This window comes from Chrysochloris asiatica, unplaced genomic scaffold (genome assembly GCF_000296735.1).
Source record: "Chrysochloris asiatica unplaced genomic scaffold, ChrAsi1.0 scaffold00181, whole genome shotgun sequence".
NCBI lineage: Eukaryota > Metazoa > Chordata > Mammalia > Afrosoricida > Chrysochloridae > Chrysochloris > Chrysochloris asiatica.
Genome location: NW_006408699.1, coordinates 424,553 through 434,779, shown reverse-complemented (window position 1 = coordinate 434,779; position 10,227 = coordinate 424,553). Strand labels below are relative to the sequence as shown.

At 38.8% G+C, this 10,227-nt stretch overlaps 1 pseudogene; it reads left to right on the top strand.

Annotated features, from left to right (window-relative positions):
* Positions 1-831: 831 nt before the first annotated feature.
* On the top strand, positions 832-1,856 carry LOC102826440 (annotated as a pseudogene).
* Positions 1,857-10,227: the final 8,371 nt, after the last annotated feature.

Sequence of the window (10,227 nt, the reverse complement as noted above, 5' to 3'; positions counted from 1 at the left end):
CGAGGTCAGTGGTTCAAACCTACCAGCTGTTCCTCAGAAAACCTATACAGGGTTGCTATGAACCTGAACCAACTGATGGCACTTAGCAACAACAATTGGTCATTAAGACACTTACTTGAACCTACACTTGGCTTGATTAGCATAATGCTTCCCAACTAAGTTAAGTGGCTTAGATATTTGATCTTTGATGATAAAAAATGTAGTGGTGACATGGAGAAGTCTGTGAATATGTGGACATCAGAATGTTATATATGTGTTCAATATGTCTAAGAGTCAAAGGAAAATATAGTAATAGTTTATTTGGAAGAGCAGAGGTACAGAGTTAATCAGTGCCATCCCACTGATGGCATGAGAAAAAAGGTCTTATGCAGTCAGCTGGATGGATTTAAAGGCCACATTGCAAAAATGAGAAAAATGTGGAAAATGATGGTGTGTGAGATGAAACGATCATTTCCTTTTTGACAATTATGAAGTTCGGATAGATGGTGTAGGAGGTGTAAGGGTTACAAAGAGGACTAGGTGTAAGAATAACAAGGCAGAGTGGGAGGATAGCATTTAGTGCAGATGGTAATGTATCATATTGTGGCTATATTGTAGGGCACATTAAAACTGGCTAAAGAGATGACTGTAAAGCTGGGGAAAATTAACATTTAAAAATAACCTTTATAAAGAATAAATATTACCTTTTAAACCAAATAAAAATCGGTTGACCTAATTATGTAATGAAACATATTTTGACCATATTAACATAAAACATGAATGAGCATAATGAAAATTTGTGAAATACTCAGTAAAGTGGTTGACCTCTTATTTTAAATATGGTGGGAAATCATGGGCGACCAAGAGTGCAACAAGAAGCGGCTGATGGAGCTGCTTCAGTCGGTGGGCACCTGCAATGCATACTACGCCTACTGTGGGGCTGCAGATCCTGACTGGGCCCCTTACAAGCTGGGAATCTTTAATGGTCTCAATTGTTCGGTGTCCACCGTAACATCCCTGATATCAGCAAAGTTAAATCCATGAGACCTGACTTCTGGGATGACAACTTCGTGGAGTTTATAACCCACAACGGGAACCTCTATGTGAAGGCCAAATATGAAGCCAGAGTCCCTATTTTCTACTATGTCCCTCAGGCTGACGACTGCTTGGTGAAGGCCCCAAAGCTGTAATCAGCATCAAGGACTTGAATGCCACCTTCCAGACAGAGAAGATAGGTAATCCCCATGGGCTGTAGATCACCTACTGGAGAGAGGCTTACATCAGAAACCTGTTTGTGTATCATGGAAGCGGGAAGGAGATAGAAGACAGGTTCCATGCCCTTTGTGCAGCCTGTCTGCAATACCTAAAAACAGCTTTTCCTGAGCTTCCCAAAACTCGTGCCCCTTATCACCAGGAATTACCTCAAATACAGCTTCATGGAAATGACTGGTCCAAAGTAGTGAGAACCATTCAAGAAACAATGGTTTGCCCTGGATCCTTAAGAGCGAAGTCTGCTCTATTACACAAACCCACTGGATGCCTATGAGCAGGTCCAGGTTCTTATTGGAAGCAGTGAGCAGGGTTATGGCGTCTATGAAGACCTGACTGACCAAGGGTATCTGAGAGAATCTCTGGAAAGCGGGCCTCACCAGCATCACTTCACATGGAGATTTGTCTTCATCTGCCCCAAGGAGAAGGAGCAGCGGGAATGACTGACAAGTCAGCTGGATGTCTTGTTCTGCCCCTTTACCCGCCTCAGCGTTCTCCCTATGTCAACAGAGTGGCCACAGCAACAGGTGACCACTGGCCACTCAGGACTTCTGGTGGAAGGAGAGCTTCTTCCTTTGGGCCTGTTGCCCAGCAGAAGTGTCCTGTAGTCAGCAATCATCCTGGAGTGATGTTCTTCAAGACTGAATGTGCCCCTTACCCATCAGTTCCTTGGGCCTTGTTCTACCGCCCAGCCTTTCAGTCTCTGGGGATCTGATACACAGATGGACATACTTGGACTCCTTGAGGTTTATGCCCAGGGCTTCCTCATCTCCAAAAGGGAGGCGTTGCAATGAGAAGGCACCTGCTGCATCACCAAGTAGCACTCTTGCCAAAAAGGTATTTCTGTGAATTAAGCTATAAGGAAAGATTCAGACAAACCCAAATTGAGGAACATTGTGCAAAGTAACTGTCCTGAACTCTTAAAAAATGTCAGTATTATGAAATGAAAAATTCATCCGGGAAATGCTGTAGATCAGAGGAGACCTTGCAGTCAAATGCAATTCGTGATCCTTAATTGTTTTCCTGGATTATTTATATAAATATGAAGTCCTGGTATGGTACTGCTGGATAATACGCTGGACTGCAAGGTCGGTTTGAATCAAGGTTGGTGGTGACTCCAGCTGCTCTTTGGAAACCCTATGAGTCAGGTCGTTGTGAGTCAGAACCCACTCAATGGCACACAACTACTATCTATATCTATAGATATATCTATAGATATGTTGTTGTTGTTAAGTGCTGTCAAGTCAGTTCCGACCCCATAGCGACCCATCTATATTTGTTGTTATGTGCCATGGAGTCGGTTCCGACTCATAGCGACCCTGCATAGGGTTTCCAAGGCTGTAAATCTTTACGGGAGCAGAAAGCCTCATCTTTCTCCTGCGGAGCAGCTGGTAGTTTCGAACTGCTGACCGTGAGATTAGCAGCCTGATTTGTACCACTATGCTACCAGAGCTCCATATATATATGAGTGTGTGTGTGTATGTGTGTATATTATATATGTGTGTGTCTATCTATCTATCTATCTATCTATCTATCTATCTATATCTATATATATATATATTGTTGTTGTTGTTGTTAAGTGCTGTCAAGTCAGTTCCAACCCCATAGCGACCCATCTATATTTGTTGTTGTTATGTGTCATAGAGTCGGTTCCGACCCATAGCGACCCTGTACAGGGTTTCCAAGGCTGTAAATCTTTACGGGAGTAGAAAGCCTCATCTTTCTCCTGCGGAGCAGCTGGTAGTTTCGAACTGCTGACCTTGAGGTTCGCAGCCTGATTCATAACCACTACAGCTCTGGTAGCGTAGTGGTTACGAATTGGGCTGTGAACCTTAAGGTGAGTGGTTCGAAACTACCAGCCGCTCCGCGGGAGAAAGATGAGGCTTTCTACTCCCGTAGAGATTTACACCCTTGGAAACCCTGTACAGGGTCGCTGTGGGTCGGAACCTACTCGATGGCACTTAACAACAACAACAACAACGCTACCAGAGCTCTATATGAGTGTGTATATACATACATATATATATATATAATTATAAGAAATATATTATAAGATCATTATGAATATGTTGCATTTGTGTAAGAGAATTCTCTTATTCTTAGGAGATACATGTTCAGGGGTTTTAGGGACAAAATGTAACTATGTTTATAATTTACTTTTGAATGGCTCAGCCACACAAAAAAAGGTACATTTGTATTGAGTGTATGAGTATGCATAAGATTGTTGTTGTTATGGAGTGCCATTGAGGCAGTTCTGACCCACAGCGACACTGTATAGGGTTTCAGAACAGCAGCTGGTGAGCTTGAACCACCGACCTTGCAGTTCAAATGACTTTGCAGTCTGATGCATTAGCCCACAGCGCAATACCAAGGTACACACATATATATACAAAGGGGCTTCGGAAAGGTTAGTGCAAACAGTCCATTATCTTTTAATTCTATTTGTCCGCAAATTTTGTGAAGCCTCTGTGTGTGTGTGTGTGTGTGTGTGTGTGTAGCAGAGAGAGAGAGAGAGAGATGAGGCTTAATGGTGCAAAGGTTAAAACACTTGACTGCTAACCAAAAGGGTTATGTCGGCAGTTCCAACCCCTCGGCTGCTCTGTGGAAGAATGATGTGGCAGTCTACTTCCATAAAGATCTGCAGCCTTGGGAGCGCCCTGGGGCTGTTTGACTCTGTCCTGCAGGGTCTCTCTGAACTGGAATCTACTCCATGTCGATGTGTACCATTGTGCAAAATGTTAGCAATTGGTGAATTTAGATAAATTACATATTGGTGCTAATTGTCCCTTTCATACAATTTTCCTGTAGATTTGAAAGTTTCCAAAATTAAAAACACCTTGTTTACTTTTCTGGGTGGGTGGGGGCGGGGGAGCAGGAAATATGGTGGGAAACCATTGGAGGGTTTTGAACAGGAAAATGATACATGATATGCACTTTAAAAAGATGTCTTGGAGATCAAACTTCAATAGTGGTTACTTTGGAGGCAAGGATGGCCAAACTTCATCTTTCATACTTTGGACATATTGTCAGGAGGGACCAGTCACTAGACAAGGATATCATGTTTGGTAAGGTGGAGGGTCAGTGAAAAAGAGGAAGGCCCCCAGCAAGATGAATTGGCAAAGTGGCAGCATCAATGGACTCAAGCGTGGCAACAATTGTGAGGTTGGCCCAGGATTAGGCAGTGTTTTGTTCTGTTGTGCATAGGGTCACTATGAGAGACTTGATGGCACTTAACAACAACAGCACCCAGGGGCATGAGAGAGGAGGAAAGGGTGAGTCATTGTTTAAGAAGCTTTGAGTTTGTTTATGATGATGGGGAATTTGGAAACAGATATTAGTGATGTTTGCACCACACAGTTGATTTAATTTGTGTAGCTGAATTGTACCCATGAAAAATGTTGAGTTGACAAAAGTGTAAATATATATGTAAATGTATGTGTTGTTTTGTTAAGTGCCAGCGAGTCAGTTCCAATTTATAGTGATCATACTCCCCGTTTATGTGTCTATACTGCACACAATAAAAATCAGGATAAACATTTCTTGCTGTGTGCACAACTGACTGAGGGGGAAGTTGTTAAGTGCTGCGAAGTTGGTTCCGACTCAAAATGACCCTGTATAGGGTTTGATGCTTGAAATCTTCACAGGAGTAGAAAGCCTCATCTTTCTCCCTTGGAGCTGCTGGCGGCTCCAAGTGCAGAACTTGTGGTTCACAGTCCAGTGCTTATTGTAGGAAAATGGGGCAGGAGGGGATTGCAACAAGTCTGGAGAGTTGATGGTGGCTTGTAAATGGAGCTCATGACAAGTTGTTGGATTCAAGATACATTTTGAGCTAGAGCTGAACAGTTTAGTTAATGGTTTTGTTGTGGCCTGAGAGAGAGAGAGGACTCAAGCATGACTCCAAAAGTATCAGCGTTACTACAATGGGAGCAACAGCTGTTTGAGACAGAGGACACCAGTAGATGAACAGGTTATCAGGGTTGTTACTGATTCACTAGAGTGTTTTTTGTACATTAAAACCACTGTTATAACCTGAACAAAGAGCTATTTTTATATTTCGTGTTGTGGTCAGGTTGTATAGCAACTGAGTCAATTGTTGTTTATCTTGTACATCTGTACAATAAATCAGCATCATTTTAGTGCATCTATAGTCCCTGCAACTTGAAAGAGCCTAAGCAATATAGTTTTGTTGAGTACTTTTTTAGGTTCATTAAATATTATTGATGTTTATAATGCTTAATCAAAAACCTAGGTAGCATTGTCAAATAAAGACTTTAATATTAAAAGGCTCTGGTAGCTCAGTTTAATACTAATGTTTCAGGCTTTAATAATATTTTTTTCAAAGCTAATTTAAAAAAGTGTTTGGTATTAAAAAAAACAAAAAACTAAAACAAAGTAAAAAAAAAACACAAAACAAGAAACCTTTAGAGAAACGTGCAATGACCTTTTCTAAAATTATTAGTTCTTCTAAAATATACTGAATGCCCTACAACACAGTAATGTAGCTGAGAACAAAGAACTGTGTTCTCTGCTATGTTACTAGTGCCTTTCCTAGTTCCTGACAGATAGTAAATGTATAATGGATTTTGTCTTAAACAATAAACAAATTGATGTATGCTAACATTTCAGTTACACTGTTTAATTATATATAAAACTCATCACTTTCTTTCCAGGTCCCCTGGCAGGTTTGCTGTTCTGGTATGAAACTTTATACTCAATATATTGACTTAAAAAGGAGGTACAACCACAGAGGGTAAATTTTAACTTGCAATAATTCAGCCAGAAACTTATTTGGGTTTAATATGTAGATGTCATTTGCTTACTTGAAACCTCCCCCCACCCACCCAAATTTTGTGTTTCATAAAAATAAGCATAACTAGAATAAGAAGAGGTTATTTTTTGTAACATCTGTGTACAAATTATTATTAGCAATGCCAATCCAAGAGTTTAATCATAGGCATGATACCTGTATCACCACCAGATGCAAGCTTTCCAAACCTAACAGTAAATAAATGATTTTGAATAATTTTAGTATAATTTAAAAAAGAAACAGCAATGTAATCACTTTCTCCCCAAAGCTAGCTCATTGGCCCAAAGCTAGCCCATTTATAAATGAATATTTTAAAAATGTGCCATTGTGTTTCTAAATTAGTTTTCCTTTCATATAAAATGAAAATAGGCATCCATTAATAGCAGTTGTTATGAAAACAAAATTTTACTGGATGCACCAACATAATTAGAAAAAACAAAATAGAGAAACATTTTCAACTCAATCCTTAAAACAAGAAACAAACTTTTGTTAAAAGTTAATAATACCACCAGCCATATCTGAACTATTTTGTAGACTAAATTAGGATAGAAAAGATTATGAAGGCTCACACTGAACTTGTGGAAGTATAGTGAATTAAGAGTATAAAAACTCTGTGGAGTTGGCCCAATATTTCTTGCCCAATATTTAGTTTCTACCTATAGAACCAAGTATTTTGTTATGTAAGGGAAGAGGTTTTTTTACTTCATTTTTGATCTATAAAGGTTAGGTATAAAATGCACTAAAATTTTTTCAAGTGCTTTATTTATTACAATGATTATATTTCACCTTAAATGATTTTGAAGGTATTTATATCAGCACTTTCTTGGTAGTTAAGGAATCTATGTATTTACTCTCTCTGGTGGTAGTGCTGTGGCTACTGCTCAGCTGTTAACTGGAAGGCCCAAGGTTGGAACTCAGCAGCCATCCACAAGATAATTGTTTAGCTTGTATGTTGCTGAGATGCTCAAAGCTATGCCACACATATTTTAAATACCAACAAAATCATCCATGGTGGACAGGTTTCAGTGGAGCTTCCTGACTTAAACAGACTAGGAAGGAGAGGCGGACTACTTCTGAAAGGTTAGTTAGCCACTGAAAACCTTATGAATACAGCAGAAGATTTTCTGATATAGTGCCAGAAAATGAACCACTCAGGTTGTAAGGCACCAAAATACTATTGGAGAATTGCAGCCTCCTCAAAGTAGAGTTGACTTTAATGACATGGATAAAGCAAAACTTTGGGGACCTTTATTTGCTGATGTGGCACAATGAGAAGAAACAACTGCAAACACCCATTAACAGTTGGAACAAAGTATGAATCTAGGAAAATTGTCAAAAATGAAATAGAGCACATAAAGATTGACTTCTTAGACATTAGCAAGCTGACATGGACTGGTAACAGTCATTTTTAATCAGACAATCATACATGGTTTACTATGCTGGGAATGACAAATTGAAAAGGAATAGCATCACATTCATCATCAGAACATTTAAAGTACAATGTTGTCTGTGGTAGGATAATATCCCTGCACCTACAAAAAAGACCAGTTAGTACCAGGTTACTCAACCAACCACTAAAGCCAATGATGATGATACTGAAGAATTCTACCAACTTCTTAAGTCTAAAATGAATCAAACATGCAATCAAGATGCACTGATAAGTACTGGATATTGGAATACAAAGATTGGAAACATAGAGGATTAGTAGTTGGGAAATATGATCTTGGTGATAGAAACAATGCTGGAGATTGCATGATAGAATTTTGCAATTCTATCTTCTTGTTGTCAGGTGCTGTCAAGTTGGTTCTGACTCATAGCGATCCATATACAACAGAATAAAACACTGGCTGGTCCCGCACTATCTTCACAACTGTTGTTATGTTGGAGCCCATTGTTGTTGGCACTGTGTCACTACATCATTGGTGGGGGGTGTCTTCCTCTTTTTTACTGACCCTCCCTTAACCAAGCAAGATATCCTTTTTCAGGAACAGGCCCCTCCTGAGAGCAGGTCCAAAGTACAAGAGATGAAGTTTTTCCATCCTTACTTCTAAGGAGAATTCTGGCTGTACTTCTTCCAAGACCGATTTTATTTGTTCTTCTGCCAGTCCATGGTACTTTCAGTATTCTTTGTCACCACCATAATTCAAATGCATTGATTCTTCTATTGTCTTCCTTATTAATTTTTCAGATTTCACATGCATATGAGGCGATTGAAAATACCAAGGCTTGGGTCAGGTACATTTAAGTCTTCAAAGTGCATTTTTTTTTTTTTTTTAACACTTTAAAGAGGTCTTTTGAAGCATATTTCCTTAGTTTAATACTTCCTTTGATTTCTTGACTGCTGCTTCCATAATTGTTGATTGTGAATCCAAGCAAATTGAAAAAATGTTTGACAATTTACATATTTTCTGTTTATCATGATGTCATTTACTGGTTCAGTTGTGAGGAATTTCATTTTCTTTACATTGAAGTGAAACCCATACTGAAGATTGTAATCTTTGACTTTCATCAGTAAGTACTTCAAGACCTCTTCTCTTCCAGCAAGCAAGGTTGTATCATTTGCATATCACAGGTTGTTAATGAGTCTTCCTTCAATCCTGATGCCACTTTGTTTTTTATATAACCCAACTTCTCATGTTATTTGTTCAATATATAGACTGAATACGTGTGATGGAAGAATACAACCCTGGTGCTCATGTTTCCCATTTTTAAACCATTCATTATCCCCCTGTTCTGTTCTAATGACTGCCTTTTGGTCTATGTGTAGGTTACTCATGAGCACAATTGAGTGTTCTGGAAAACCCATTCTTCAAAATTTTATCTATAGTTTGTTACGATCTACACTGTAAATAAAGCACTGTATAGTCAATAAAGCACAGGTAAAACATCTCTGGCCAAGTCTTCTTCTGAATCTGGCTTAAACATTTGGCAGCTCCCTGTTGATGTACAGCTTACAATGGTTTTTGAGTTACCTTCGGCAAAATTTTACTTGCATGTGATATTATTCTATGATTTTCATACCTCATTGGGTCACCTTTCTTTGGAATGGGCACAAATATGGATCTCTTCCAATTGGTTCGCTGTGTAGCTATCTTCCAAATTTCTTGGCATAGACAAGTGAGCACCTCTATGATGCATCAGTTTTCTGAAAGATTTCGCTTTCTATTCTGTAAACTCCTGGAACTTTGTTTTTCACCAATGCTTTAGCGCAGCTTGAATTCTTTCTTTATTATCATCAGTTCTTGATCATATGGTACCAATGACTTGTTAATTGCAAATAACATAAATGGCGACTATACACATGGACCTTACCAGATGGAATACACAGGAATCAAATTGGCTACATCTGCGGGAAGAGATGATGGAAAAGATAATTTTCTTCTGTCAAAACCAGGCCAGGGGCTGACTTTGGAACAGACTATAAATTGCTCATATGCAAGTTCAGGCTGAAGCTGAATAAAATGAAAACAAATCCATGAGAGCCAAAAGATGACCTTGAGTATTATTCACTTGAATTTAGAGACTATCTTGAGAACAAATTTGATGCATTAGACACTAATGATCAGAGATCACAGGAGTTGTGGGATGACATCAAGAACATCATATATGAAGAAAGCAAAAAACCATTAAAAAGACAAAAAAAAAAAGAAAAGACCAAAATGGATGCCAGAAGAGACTTTGAAACTTGCTCTTGAATGTACAGTTGCTACTAACTACTGGAAGAAATGATGATGTAAAGGAACTGAACAGAAAATTTCAAAGGGCAGCTCGAGAATCTTAAGTAGGTATTATAATGAATTGTGCAAAGATCTGGAATTAGAAAACCAAAATGGAAGAACACACTCAGCATTTCTCAAGCTAAAGGAGCTGAAGGAAAAATTAAAGGCTTGGGTTGCAATATTTAAATATCTATGTACAGCGTATTGAGTGATGCAGCAAGCGTCACAAGAAGATGGAAGAAATCATTTGACCTAACCTTGATGGCTTAATAATCAGAACTTGATTAGGGGAAGTTAAAAAAAAAAAAAAGAACAAAACAATTTTTGATAATGGAAACAAGGGTAAATTACTACAATTTTATGAACTTGACCTATACTCATGGAGGTTGTTGTTGTTGGGTGCCATCGAGTCAATTCTGACCCATGGTGACCCTGTGTAGGGTTCCCAGGAAA